This window comes from Scylla paramamosain, unplaced genomic scaffold (genome assembly GCF_035594125.1).
Source record: "Scylla paramamosain isolate STU-SP2022 unplaced genomic scaffold, ASM3559412v1 Contig4, whole genome shotgun sequence".
Lineage (NCBI taxonomy): Eukaryota > Metazoa > Arthropoda > Malacostraca > Decapoda > Portunidae > Scylla > Scylla paramamosain.
In genome coordinates, this window is record NW_026973669.1 from 239001 (window position 1) to 245000 (window position 6000).

Genomic DNA, 6000 nt, shown 5'->3' on the forward strand with positions numbered 1-6000 from the left:
AGGTCCATAAGCCTTCCGAGGGTTTAGGCCAGCGAGGGCATGGAAAACATCATTGCGAAGTATTTTAATACGTGGCATGAAGTAGTCAGAGGGTGGAGGAGAGAGATGAACAAGCCCAGAATCGTCCAAGGTAGAGTTTTTAGCAAAGGTTTGAGCGAAGAGTTCAGCTTTGGAAATAGATGTGATAGCAGTGGTGCCATCTGGTTGAAATAGAGGAGGAATAGAAATAGAGGAGGAAAGAAGAAGAAGCAAAGTTATTGGAGCTATTTTTGGCTAGATGCCAGAAGTCACGAGGGGAGTTAGATCTTGAAAGGTTTTGACATTTTCTGTTAATGAAGGAGTTTTTGGCTAGTTGGAGAACAGACTTGGCATGGTTCCGGGCAGAAATATAAAGTGCATGAGATTCTGGTGATGGAAGGCGTGAGTTCCTTTTGTGGGCCACCTCTCTATCATGTATAGCACGAGAACAAGCTGTGTTAAACCAAGGTTTAGAAGGTTTAGGACGAGAAAAAGAGTGAGGAATGTACGCCTCCATGCCAGACACTATCACCTCTGTCATGCGCTCAGCACACAAAGACGGGTCTCTGACACAGAAGCAGTAGTCATTCCAAGAAAAATCAGCAAAATACCTCCTCAGGTCACCCAACTAGCAGAGGCAAAACTCCAGAGGCACCTTCGCTTAGGGGGATCCTGAGGAGGAATTGGAGCGATAGGACAAGATAAAGATATGAGATTGTGATCGGAGGAGCCCAACGGAGAAAAAAGGGTGACAGCATAAGCAGAAGGATTAGAAGTCAGGAAAAGGTCAAGAATGTTGGGCGTATCTCCAAGACGGTCAGGAATACGAGTAGGGTGTTGCACCAATTGCTCTAGGTCATGGAGGATAGCAAAGTTGTAGGCTAGTTCACCAGGATGGTCAGTGAAGGGAGAGGAAAGCCAAAGTTGGTGGTGAACATCGAAGTCTCCAAGAATGGAGATCTCTGCAAAAGGGAAGAGGGTCAGAATGTGCTCCACTTTGGAAGTTAAGTAGTCAAAGAATTTCTTATAGTCAGAGGAGTTAGGTGAGAGGTATACAGTACAGATAAATTTAGTTTGAGAGTGACTCTGTATTCGTAGCCAGATGGTGGAAAACTCGGAAGATTCAAGAGCGTGGGCACGAGAGCATGTTAAGTCATTGCGCACATAAACGCAGCATCCAGCTTTGGATCGAAAATGAGGATAGAGAAAGTAGGAGGGAACAGAAAAGGGGCTACTGTCAGTTGCCTCAAACACCTGAGTTTCAGTGAGGAAAAGAAGATGAGGTTTAGAAGAGGAGATTGAAAAATAGATCTTAGACCGCGAATGTTGCAGAAGTTAATGAAGAAAAAGTTGAGGGGGGTGTCAAGACACTTAGGGTCGTCGACAGAAAGGCAGTCCGACCAGGGGACATTTATGGTCCCCTCCCCAGATGGGGACTCCAAAGCTGGTGTAGGAGTCGTCATGATGATTTTAAAATTTTTGAGTGAAGAGTGTGTGTGTTATTAGGTGCTTGTAGTTTTGTGTGGAGGAAGAGAGTTGTCTTTAGAGGGCAGGCTGTGACTGCCCCCTTGTGTTGTGAGACACAAAGGGAAACGTTCAGTGAGGTCACAGGTGGGTTTAATGATAAGTTCACAGCACCCCCTGAACAGTGCTTTAGACCTCACCTATCTTCGTATCATCCGCAAATTTACTAACATCACTACTAATTCCACTATCCAAGTCATTGATATATATTAGAAATAACAATGGGCCTAATACTGATCCCTGTGGCAGCCCACTAATTACATGACCCCTCTCGGATTTCGAGCCGTTTATTACAACTCTTTGTCGCCTGTCGCTAAGCCATGACCCTCCATTTATTACTTAGTGTGCTTTACACAGATAAGCACATTCCTCGTTCATATAATGATATTTCTCATTATTACTCTTATTCTTATCGTGTCTTCATATTTTTTTTTTTCTTCTATTTGATGTGCTTGTGCCATTCTTTTTTTTTTTCGCTGCAGGGTCACAGCATGTGGCAGAGCTATATGATAGGATGTCATGTATATATTATAAGTTCATTTTCTTTTTGTTACTATCGTGATTATTATCATTATTTCTATTATTTATCATTTATTTTATTAATCTATTATGCTTGTCACATGTCATTGTTTTGTTTGTGTGGCGTCCCTTCCAACGCGGTCCTCAATCAGCGGCCGGCCTCTGGGCCATAAAGTCATAATCTGTATTTGGCAGTCTTTTATTGTACTGGTAGATATTTTACACAGCGTTTGTTGCTATAAGTGGACTTGGACATTACATGTGGTAGCACAACACCCTAGCGCAATGTTTGCTTGGGCCTTCACATTCCATGTGAAAGCAAAAACTACAGCTCTGTTCCTGGGTTTCCTGTTTTCTCTATTCTCCTTTCTTCTTCCTTGTTTTCTTCTTATTCCATTATTCTTCTCTCCTTGTTGTATTTTCATGTAGTGTCGGTTTACCACACATGACATTCCCTGCTTTGCTTGTAGCAGACCCACGAATGAAACTAAGGCAACCACAATTTCATACACTAATTATGAAACATGCAAGCGCACATATGATATACTTCGAGTTCTCATAATGCTGAAATGTAAAGACACTTATACCAGTAAAAGACTAAAACGAAAATATGTATTATGTTATAAACTAAATATAAATTGTGAAGGCATGACGCATAGAAAATAATTCGAGTTCCCGTTGCACAGAAATGTAGAGCAGCTTACCCTAATAAATATTTACTAAACCACGATACCCACAGAACCACTCGCTGGTTGTGAATCATGAGGACATGTATGGCATACAATTATTAATTCGAAGAGAAATCCTCCTTAGTTTGGGAACCACTGGCTTAATATTTCACATGACAGTTTATTACATGATTAAAATTAATAAGTTATCCATTAAATAAATAAAAAAAAGTGTGCTTTTTCTCTCTCATTCCCTTGCGGTATTGAATAAAAAGAAAAATTTACAGATAGGAATATATATATATATATATATATATATATATATATATATATATATATATATATATATATATATATATATATATATATATATATATATATATATATATATATATATACAGGGTGTCTCAAAAAAATGTACTCACTCTTAGAATTATGAGAAAACCTTTATTTATGGACATAGAGTGAAATGAAATAGCATCGAATACATGAGACAAATGTGTTTGAAGAATCATGTTTGCGAATGTTCAAATTGATGACCATTATTGTCCAGACAACGCTGATAACGCGCACCAAGGGATTCGCAAACGTCGCGAAACATGTCATTAGGAATATCACGACATTGTCTTTCAATTTCTAATTTCAATGCATCAATTGTCCTTGGTTTGTTGGCATAAATGTTGTCTTTTAAGTATCCCCATAAAAAAAAGTCCATGGGTGTTAGGTCTGGGGAACGCGCAGGGTATTCAATGGGGCCCCTTCGTCCAATCCATGTGTCAGGAAACACTGCATCAAGGTAAACTCGTACATCGCGATGGTAGTGGGGAGGTGCTCCATCTTGCTGAAAGTAAATATCGCTGTCTTCACCAAACATCTCTGTAATTTGTGGACCAACAAATTCCTGAAGCAAGTTGAGGTAGCTCTCACCATTGACAGTTTCGTTGAAAAAGAAAGGTCCTATGATGCCCAATGCGGATATTCCACACCACACTGTTACTCCTGGTAAGTTTACATGGCGTTCAATTGTTACGTGAGGATTTGCAGGACACCAGTACGTGCAATTATGGCGATTAATGGTACCGTTTAATTTGAAGGTTGCTTCATCGCTCCACACAATTTTGTGTGCAAACTCGACATCGTCTGCACATTTTGCCAGGTACCATTCACAAAATTCGACTCTCCGGTCAGGATCGTCTTCGTTGAGAGCTTGACACAGCCTTGGAATGTAGCATTTCCAATGCAGACGCTTCATGATGCGGTTTACGCTATCTTTTGAGATGTGGGTTTCCCGAGCAGTTTGGCGAAGTGATTTCTGTGGTGATCGAAGGAGTGTTTCCTGCACCTGCAGTTCTTTTCCAGGGGACGTAGATGTCCGTGGTCGTCCTGAAAGTTTATTGTTGATATTCTGAACGGTTCCATCTGCTTCAAATTTGTCTCTGATGCGGGCAATGGTCCGACGCGTGGGTGGCGGTTTTGCAAATTGATTTGTGAACCGGCGTTGCACTTCAGTGGCGTTTTCGGTCTTCCAATAGCATTTCAGGACAAACTTTCTTTCTTCGAAACTAAGTTGATTTCCTGCCATAGCTTCAGTAATTCAGGATATCTGCAACACAAAAAAAGACTGAGTACATTTATAATAGTCATCAATTTGAACATTTGTCTCATGTATTCGATGCTATTTCATTTCGCTCTATGTTCATAAATAAAGGTTTTCTCGTCATTCAAAGAGTGAGTACATTTTTTTGAGACATGTATATATATATATATATATATATATATATATATATATATATATATATATATATATATATATATATATATATATATATATATATATATATATATATATATATATTCATACCAAGCTGGTATATGATTTATAAGAAAGTAGCCAAGCAAAACAATAATGAGAATGCTTCTAGCCCCTCACTCTAGCCCTCTTAATCGTATTTTTTTAATGATGGGGAGGGAATAAGATGGTGATATTATTCAACTTCCATGCGTTGTGTGCGGCCAGACCGTTTTACCGTACCACTCGTTAATGAAACATAAGAGTTCAAGCTTATGACTCGAACGAATTGCGGGAGTGATGAAAGGAAGTAGCGGATGAGTCCCGCGAGACTGGCGGGTGGAGTAGCGGTGTGTTGGCGGCAGTGTGAACTTTCATCACTCCTTCCTTTCCGGAGCGGTGGTGGTGCAGTCAGTTGAGGATAACTTAAAGTTTTGTTTACTCATGTATTCCCGCTGCATCAGGCAAGCGTGCGGAATAAGGAGAGAGAGAGAGAGAGAGAGAGAGAGAGAGAGAGAGAGAGAGAGAGAGAGAGAGAGAGAGAGAGAGAGAGAGAGAGAAAGAGAGAGAGAGAGAGAGAGAGAGAGAGAGAGAGAGAGAGAGAGAGAGAGGTGCAGTTAAGTCGTATAGTAGATGAAACAAAAAGGAAGAGAAAAGGACACCACAATAACAGCAATTACTATTACTACTACTGCTACTATGCTATCGCTGATTTTGCCATCGTTATTATTGCTAGTACTAGTGCTACAACAATTAGTCAAGTCCTGGATATATACATTTTTTTTTTTTCCCTTCCTGCATTCCTCCCTCCGTCCCTCCGTCATGTTTTCTAGGTGTCCTGCTTTGTAACACGTAGTATAAGAATAATGCCTATTTACTTTATTCTTGAGAGAGTAATGCATTTTTTATATTTATCTATTTATTTATTTTTATGTTGTAGTTATTTTCTTTCAACATGTGTCTCTTCCTCATCAGCAAGTCTGTGAGGAACTCGGCATTTAGGTGTATGGTGAAGTGCTCAAAGAAAAAGAAAAAAAAGCAGAAAAGGTTCCAGTCAGTTTCTCGAGATCAGTCTTGATTTTTTTATGTAGATACATCGTTCAGATCACATAAAATTGATGGAATAACATGAGGAAATAGAAAGTTACAGATTTAACTGGTTAAAATAATAAAAAAAGAATAAATAAATAAATATATGCTTTAAGAAAATACAACAAGTCTCTTGTCGGCCAGAAGGTGTCTGGGTGCAGACGCTCTTACTCCTACGATTTGAGAATATAATCAGACAAAAGAACCAAATTTGAAGCGGTAACAGGTCCGTAGGTCTTATTTAGACTTCCAAGTATCTTCACCATAGCTACAGTATTATATTAAAGAAAACGGTACGTTACGAAAGCCAAGAAAGGCTTTTCGCTACTATTGTTTGTTGGAGAGGGTTTTATAATTATCATCTCAATGTGCGTGTGCGCAGTGAAGACGGAA

At 39.5% G+C, this 6000-nt stretch overlaps 1 protein-coding gene across 1 annotated transcript in view; it reads left to right on the forward strand.

The window, feature by feature from the left end:
- Window positions 1-6000, forward strand: part of LOC135096430 (three-finger toxin 3FTx-Oxy6-like) — a 37691-nt gene that overhangs the window by 25975 nt on the left and 5716 nt on the right. The gene's annotated exons all lie outside the window — the stretch shown is intronic.